Source organism: Ornithorhynchus anatinus, chromosome 16, assembly GCF_004115215.2.
Source record: "Ornithorhynchus anatinus isolate Pmale09 chromosome 16, mOrnAna1.pri.v4, whole genome shotgun sequence".
Taxonomy (NCBI): Eukaryota; Metazoa; Chordata; class Mammalia; order Monotremata; family Ornithorhynchidae; genus Ornithorhynchus; species Ornithorhynchus anatinus.
In genome coordinates this window covers 40200421-40209170 of record NC_041743.1, presented here as the reverse complement: position 1 = coordinate 40209170, position 8750 = coordinate 40200421, and the positions used below count along the sequence as shown (strand labels likewise).

The window sequence follows — 8750 nt, the reverse complement described above, 5'->3', positions numbered from 1 at the left end:
TTTGGCTCCAGCTATTATGGATATCGTCTGTTAGCGTTTCAGCTCCGTGGCAGAAAATGCATATTTGCTTATAGAACTTTGGCTGGAAAAATCTCTTTGGAAAATCAGCCTCGAACACAGAAGATTGTCTGGAAATGCTTCTCTCTCTTCTGCTGGGCAAAGTTTAATGGACTGAGGCTCCTTCTGTCTACCCTGCCTCTCCAGAATCTTCTCTTTGGCCAAAATGACTGCATATCAATTGTTTCCCCAAAAGGCAGCGTGAAGCTACTTAGAGAAGCAGCGTGGCCTAGTGGATAGAGCATGGGCCTGGGGAGTCAGAAGGACGTGGGCTTTAGTCCTGCCTTCCAGAGGCCGTTGCTCTTTCAACCAAGCCCTACGCCGCAACCCAGCTGAGGCCACCAGAGAATGAAGCATCTTCCCCAAAGCCTGTAGATTTCTAGATGGAACAAGTTTGGCCGACGTCCCAAGTTCAAAGCAGGCAGTCCCACCCCTGCCATCAGTAGCGCCGGCCAAGCAGGGAGCTTCGATTTCAGTTTTTCCTCTAAAGATATTCATCATTCTCCAGAAAAGTTCTTTTGCGAGGTGTGGACATGAATTTCATCTGCGACTCAAGACGTTAGTGCAGGATGACAAATCCAAGCCCACGGAGTAAAAACCTCATTATCAGCGTCCCCTTCTCCACCCGGGAGCCGGGCGGGGAGAGCGTTCTGCGAGTGATTAATCGCACACCCGGCTCTTTCTCTCCTCTTCTAACCTTATCAACTAGCCGCCAGTAAGCAACGGTTATTTACCTGATCTAGGAAATCGGTACAAATAGATTTTATGTAACTTTTCTGTTGTCGGGAAATATAACATATTCTGGTTTCTAGCGAACTGTTTAAGTAATAGATTCACCAGAGTGAGTAGCCAAAAGAGAAACAGAGCTTTTTTTTTTTCATTTTGAGTATAAAAACCTGAATGCAATATCACCCACCTGAAAACCTTTGGCCTGATAAATTATGTGGCCCTTTGTGCTCCCGACTGATGATTCGTTCAACTGGAAGCTTCTTGTGGGGAGGGATCATGTCTACTACCTCTATATTTTCCTAGGTGCTTAATGCAGGACATAATAGGAGCTCAGAAACTGCTACTAAGTAATTGATTGAGGACTCCTGATACAAATCAATCTTCCAGCATGGCCTAGTGAAAATAACACGGGCCTGGTAATCAACAGACCTGGGTTCTAATCCCAGCTCCACTACCTGCCGGCTGGGTGACCTTAAGGAAGGCATTTCACTTCTCTGGGCTGCAATTTCCTCATCTGTGAAATGGGGTTTGCTCTCTCCTTTCAACTTGGAGCCCACGTGGAACAGAGACCTTGTAGTAAACCATTATGAAACACTCATTCAAGAATATATCCACTCGCTTCTAGAACCCAATCAATCAGTCAATGGTACAGAGCACTGTAATAACCTCTTGAAAGAGTACAAGATAGTTGGGAAACATGATCCCTGCCCTCAAGGAGCTTACAGACTAAGAGTGGAGACAGATATTAAAGTAAATTACCGATAGGGGAAACTACTAAGTACAAGGATGTATGCACAAGTGCTGTCGGGATGGGGATAGGGTAGGGGGGAGTACTTAAATAATAAGTGGGTTGGAGTAAATGCTTGGGAGAGGCAGTGGGGTGCGGGGATGAGAGCTTAGTCAGGGAAGACTTCCTGGGGGAGATATGATTTCAGGAGAGCTTCAAAGCTGGTGAGAGCACTGGTCCATGGGATATGGCGGAGCAAGGAATTCCAGGCAGGAGGGAGAGTATGAGTAAGGGGTCAACAGGGAGTGAGGCAAGAGCGTGGGACAGAGAGTAGGTTGGTGTTAGAGGGCCAAAGTGTTTGGCCTCACAACTTCCTGTGGGAATGGATTCCATGTGTCCACTCCAAGAAGTGTTTCCTTTGGCCTGTTATCAATCTACCACCTTCTAGCTCCAGGGGGGCCCTTCCTCATGCTGGTGTGGGATTCGGTAATGAGCAATCTTGGGTCCTCCCTGTCAATCAATCTTTGGTATTCATTGAGCAATTAGTCAATCAATGGTATTAATTTATTGAGTGCTTACTAGGCGCAGAGCACTGTATTGGGACAGTACAATACAACAGAGATGGCAGAGTTGGCCTCCCACAACAAGCTGATAGTCTAGAGGGGGAGACAGACATTAATATAAATAAATAATTTATAGTATATAATTTAAAGCTACGTAGGTTTGAGCGCTGACTATGTGCAGGGTACTGGACTGAGTGCCTGCTCTTTCCATTTTTCAACACTCCAATCATGTCCTCTCTTAGCTTTCATCTTTCCTTGAGAAGGTTATAGCCTAAAGGTTGGTAAGCTCCTTGAGGGCAGAAATCACATCTACTCACTCCTAAACCCTTAGTAAAGCCCTCTGCCCAGAGTAAGCGTTCAGTCATTAATCAGGAACAGGAAGAAGGGACATACCAGCCCCCGACCTTCACTCCATTCTCAGAGATCTGCCGATCTAACGTTCATTAATTCATCAGTCGTATTTATCGAGTGCTTACTGTGTGCAGAGCACTGTACTAAATTCTTGGGAGAGTACGATATAACGTTCCCTGCCTACGACAAGCTGGAGTGGAAAGGGCCGATAACTTTGGAGGGCTAGTCGGGGAAGGCTTCCTGGAGGAGGTGAGCTGAAATAGAGGCATCCCATACATTTCTAAAGCACCTTCCAGAGTGGGCTGAGAGCTCAGGAAGCCCCCTGACGGTGTCTTGCTCTGTGGACCTCGGGGCAAGAGAGAGAGGGGCCTTCTGGTCGGTTGCATCTAAGATTTTCATCCACTTCATTTGGGGACGGGAGCTGCCTGGGCTGCTTCTCTTCCTTTGCGAAGGGGTTCTTTTCATGATTAGAAGTTTTCCAGTGTGGTTATTAATAATGATGAATTATTAATTGGTACATATAAATAATTAATTGTGAATACCAGCGCCTAATAATTTATCATGGTGCTCCTGAAAGAGCTAATGAATGCACCTCTCTAGTTTCTTGACTATTAGGGACAATGGATGTAAATGAGGACCGGCGCACCCCCAATTCACGGAGGTGACAGTCAGACCCAGACAGGGTAAGCAACTCACCCAAGATCACCTAGCAAGTCATAGGAAAGGCCAGGCCATGATTTCAGATCTCCTTTTGTTCAGAATAGAGGGCTGTGCTCAATACAGTGCCCTGCACACAGTAAGAGCTCAATAAATAATGATGATGATGATGTTGGTATTTGTTAAGCGCTAACTATGTGCACAGCACTGTTCTAAGCGCTGGGGTAGACACAGGGGAATCAGGTTGTCCCACGTGGGGCTCACAGTCTTAAATCCCCATTTTACAGATGAGGTAACTGAGGCCCAGAGAAGTTAAGTGACTTGCCCACAGTCACACAGCTGACAGGTGACAGAGCTGGGATTCGAACCCATGACCTCTGACTCCAAAGCCCATGCTCTTTCCACTGAGCCACGTGATCGATTCAGAGGAGTGACATGGGACTTGGAAAACCAACACAATAATGATAATAATAATAATGTTGGTATTTGTTGGTATTTGTTAAGCGCTTACTATGTGCCGAGCACTGTTCTAAGCGCTCGGGTAGACACAGGGGAATCAGGTTGTCCCACGCGGGGCTCACAGTCTTAATCCCCATTTTCCAGATGAGGTAACTGAGGCACAGAGAAGTTAAGTGACTTGCCCAAGGTCCCCCAGCTGGCAAGAGGCAGAGCCGGGATTAGAACCCACGATCTCTGATTCCCAAGCCAGGGCTCTTCCCAGTAATAATGATAACGTTGGTATTTGTTAAGCGCTTACTACGTGCAGAGCACTGTTCTAAGCTCTGGGGGAGATACAGGGTAATCAGGTTGTCCCACGTGAGGCTCCCAGGTAATCCCCATTTTACAGATGAGGTAACTGAGGCCCAGAAAAGTGAAGTGACTTGCCCACCGTCACACGGCTGACAAGCGGCAGAGCCGGGAGTTGAACCCACGATCTCCGGCTCCGGAGCCCAGGCTCTTTCCACCGAGCCACGCCGCTTCCTCGGCAGTAAGCCGCCCTGCCTCGGTAAATACGACTGATCGATCATTAGCCTTAGCATTTTCCCAAGTGGGTTCTATGCCCTTGGCAGGGATCGCTCCAGAAGACCCGTAGTTTTGCGGTGGCTAGTCAGAGGCCCACAGAGTAATAATAATAATAATAATGTTGGTATTTGTTAAGCGCTTACTATGTGCCGAGCACTGTTCTAAGCGCTGGGGTAGACACGAGGGAATCAGGTTGTCCCACATGGGGCTCACCGTCTTAATCCCCATTTTCCAGATGAGGGAACTGAGGCACAGAGAAGTGAAGTGACTTGGCCACAGTCACACGGCTGACAAGTGGCGGAGCCGGGATGAGTACTGGAGCGGCCCCCGTCTCGATGGAAACAATTCAACACGGAACCTAGAAGACGCCTCTCCTGGCATTCCGCTGGAGGTATTGGACCAGAATACCGCTCTCTCCTTAGAAGTATTTCCACTCTCCCGCAACAACTAAAGTGTGAGACTGTGTGAGCGATGGAAAGGCGAGTAAAGGCTGTCGTTTCCCTCGGTGACCATTACAGTGCCAGTAACTTAACTCATTACCGCCAAAGTCGGTACAGTAATTGCTTTGTAAAGTGCTGCCGGTTAGCTCGGTTACAACAGGAAACAACATTCCATTGTATTCTCAGCTCTCCTAGGGCATTATTTATCACCAAACCACTTGCTGCTAATGCGGTAGAAATCCTTTTAAAAAGGGAAAGGTGGTGGCGGCTGGGCTTTTCTTCTCTTGCCTTTTTAAATACGGCTTTTCATTGATTGGAATGTCACCGAGAAATAAATACAAAAGAAGTGTGTGATGTACAATTTCGACAGGATGCTGGCTTCCTATTGTTCACAGTAATACGGAAATGTATGCAGAGTTTAGACCAAGACTCCTCGTAATACAGCTTGTTGCCTTTCTCATTACATGGAAATTCATTCTCTCTCTTTTTCTCTCTGTCTCTCTCTCCCTCCCTGTTTTCATCTTTTCCTTCTTCCCTCCATCTCTCTATTCTTTCCCTCCCTTCCTCTTTCGTTCCCTATCTTTCCCCTTCCCTATTTTCCTCCTTCTCCTTCTTTTCCTTCTTCTTCCCCTTCCGAGTCTCACCCTCACTCCTCGCCTTTTTCTCCTTCCTCTCCTTCCCTCTATTCCCTCTTTCTCCATCTCTTGCCCTTCCTTCCCCTCTTTCTCCCTTTTTTCTCCCTCCTTCGTCTTTCCCTCCTTTCCCTCCTTTCTTTTCTCCCTCCCTCTTTCACCCCCTATCTTTCTCCTTCCCTTTTCCTCCTCCTTTTCCTTTCCCTTCCTAGTCCATCCCTCACTCCTTCCCTCCTCCTCCCCCTTCTTACCTTTCTCCTTGCCTCTCTATTTCTTCTCTTTCTCCATTTCTCTCTTCTTCCATTCCTTCTCCTTCTCTCTCTCCCTCACTCAGGAAAGCAAACCCAGAGCAGGGTCCAGAAGGGGAAGATCCCTCTCTTGGGACCAAGAACATGGCATCCAAGCTCAAACCAGATTCCTTCTTGGGTAATCAATACTCGGCTAAGCAGATGATGCAGCTTGGAAAGATAAACTGAACTGCCGGGTTTTTTTCCTTCATTCCTAATATGAGGGTTTATTAGAACTCACGATACCGATCCCTAAATAATGTCTGTCCCCCAGAAAGGAATCGACGGTCTGCCTCCAAGTTAACTGTTCATTAGGGAGGGGATTGGCTGGGTCGGAGGGGTGGGGGTGGGGGAGTTCCCCCATTCTCTGATCTTTGAGGCGGGGTGTGAAGGACAGAGCAGAAGGTGAATGATGAAGGTTCTAGAGACCGCCAGATGTGAGATTCTGTTCCGTCTGTCCATTTAGTGGATAATAAAAGGGATTTTGTTATTTTCCACTGGGCCCATGACTCTCTAAGGAAGTATCTAAAGTGCTCTTCTCCCTCTCCCTCGTCCCATCAGCCACCTCCCCCAAGGCTGCCCTCAGGGCTTAAGAAAATTTGGAGCTCTATCCCTGAACCCCAAAGTGCAGGTTTCCCTGCTCCACAGAGGGAATCACAGTTCTTCCCAGACAATAAAGGTTTAATTCCCAGCAGCGAGTGACCTCCCTTCCCCACTCTGGAGGAAAGAACCTAGAGGCAGGGGAATTAACTAGATGACTGAAAACTAGGCTATAAGCTTCTTGTTAAACAATAAACTCCTTGAGAGCAAGTACTGGGTCTCTAATCCAGTTGTCCTCTCCCAAGTGCCTGCTACAGTGTTCTTTATGTTTCGTATTTTGTAGGGTATCTGTTAAGTGTTTACTCTCTGCCAGCCACTGAACTAAGTGCTGGGATAGATACAAGCTGGCTGGATACAGTCCCTCCCAAATGGGGCTCTCCGTCTTAATCCCCATTTTATAGATGAGGTGACTGAAGCACAGAGAAGTAAAGTGACTTGCCCCAGGTCCCCCAGGAGATAAGTGGCAGGGCTGGGATTAGAACCCAGGTCCTTCGGACACCCGGGCTCATGCTCTGTCCACTAGTTCACGCTGTTTCTCACCATAGGCCTTCAGCAGCTCCCAGTGATTGAGCAGTCGATCGATCAATCTATTGATGGATGGCCTGGTAAGCTTCCTCCGCGTTCCAGATCCTCTCAAATGAACTCCAGACGCCAGTCGCCGGGCTGCTTACTACACACAGATGGGAGCAGGGAGGGAATGGGTTTATCAAACAACCAGACAAACAATAAAGAAAACAGGCTCTAAGAACGGCTCCCCAAAAAGACCCTGGAGTCGAAGTGAGAGCTGGCCATTAATTGCAATTTCTGTTTGCGGCGAATAACAAAACCAGCCCTTTCCCAGGCTGCAATCCATCACGTCAGGAGGGGAAAAGCCAAACAAGTCGAGTTGGAGGGAAATCAGAGAAAACTCATGAGTAATGAGATTTCAGCTGGGCTTTGGCCATGGTTCAACCTCATCTACCTTTCTGGGATCTGGTATAATGACAATAATAATAATAATAACAACTGTGGAATCTGTTAAGCCTTTACTATGTACCAGGCACCGTACTAAGCTCTGGGGGAGAAGTACAAGCAAGTCGGGTTGGATACAGTCCCCGTCCCACATAGGGTTCTCAGTCTTAATCCCTATTTTACAGATGAAGAAACTGAGGCACAGAGTAGTGAAGTGACTTGCTCAAGGTCCAACAGCAGACCAGGGGTGGAGCACGGGATCATCGAACCCATGATCTTCTGTCTCCCAGGCCCATCCTCTATCCACTATGCCATGGTGCTTCTTATTCTTATAATAAAAATAATTACAATAAAGAAGGAGAAGGAGGAGAAGGTAATTGAGGTAGAGAGAAATTAAGTGATTTGCTCAGGGTCCCACGTGACAGAGATGGAATTCGAATTCAGGCCCTCTGACACTTAGGCCTGTGCTTTTTCCACAAGGCCATGATGCCTCTTTCTACTAGGATTACTCTGCTTTCCCTGCCAAGCTCCTTTCCCTCCGAGGGCTCTCGGGAAACAAGCTGGAAGAGGAGGCCGGGGCATCACCTAGCTAATCCCTCCATGCCAGCCCGCAGGAGAAAACTGCCAGCTGAGTACCGGCGGCAGGAAGAGCATCTCGATAATAATGACTACAGTAATGACTATGCAGTGGACTCAGGATAATCAGATCGGCCACAATCCCTGGTCCACAGGAGGGTCGGTGTCTAAGGTGGAGAAAGAGCAGGTAATGAATCTCCACTCTACAGAGAAGGAAACTGAAGTAGGGAAAAGTCAAGTGATTAGCCTAAGGTCACCTAAGAGGCAAGTAACCAAGCTGAGAGTAGAACCCAGGTCTCTAAGTCTCCTAAGCACATGCTCTTTCCACTAGGCCAGAAAAGAATTAGATGGAATGGGTGGAAGTATATATCATGATATAATAATATATTGATAATTGATATATATTGATATATTGATAATAATAATGATATATTATCAAGATTATATCATGAGTGGAAGTGGTCATAAGTGGAGGCAGAGGGATGCCCCAGCCCTCCCATGGGCCCACCCAGCCCGAGGATTGTAAGCTCACTGTAGGAAGGGCACGTGTCTACCAGTGCTCCGGTACTGTCCTCTCCCAAGGTCTTAGTACAGTGCTCTGCACACAGTAAGCGCTCAGTGATGGATTGCTTTGATGGCCTGTGCCTCTGTCCCCGGGCTCCAGTCCCACTACGGGAGGCTCCTCTGCAGGCTTGAATTCTCTCCAGCCGGACCGACTGCTTCCCTCCCCCGGTCCAACCCAAATCCACGGACCGGAGAGCGTGGATGAGCCTCATCCTCTGCCAGCTCGGCTGGCTGAGAGGGCGGCAGTGGCAGTGTTACTAAGCGATGGTCCTTCTAATGAGCTCCTCCGTTTTGTTTCTTCTCCAACTGTTGACAGGCAAGACTGCCCTCTTGAAAGCCCAATACATCCTCAAAAACAACGATCCCCGGTCCCTCCCCCGCCCCCAAGCCGCCCCCGCCTCTCAGCCCCTTCGGTCTTGTTCGTGCTGTCCTGAGGTGATTCTTTGAGCCCGTTGTGGGCAGCTTTTCCTCATTTCGTTTCTCACTTTTCAAGTCCCTCCGTGTGAGTCCTCTCATCCAGCTGATTTCCCAGAAATTGAAAAGGCCCCAGAACCTCATTAAGAGGCAGAAGGGCCTCACCCTCCCTAGCCAAC

General features: G+C 48.1%; 1 long non-coding RNA gene across 1 annotated transcript; it reads left to right on the top strand.

Annotated features, from left to right (window-relative positions):
- The first annotated feature begins 5520 nt into the window (after positions 1-5520).
- Positions 5521-6814, top strand: LOC120638906. The gene is made up of 2 exons (XR_005660947.1): positions 5521-5605; positions 6612-6814. It is a non-coding gene; the product is annotated as an uncharacterized LOC120638906 (long non-coding RNA).
- Positions 6815-8750: the final 1936 nt, after the last annotated feature.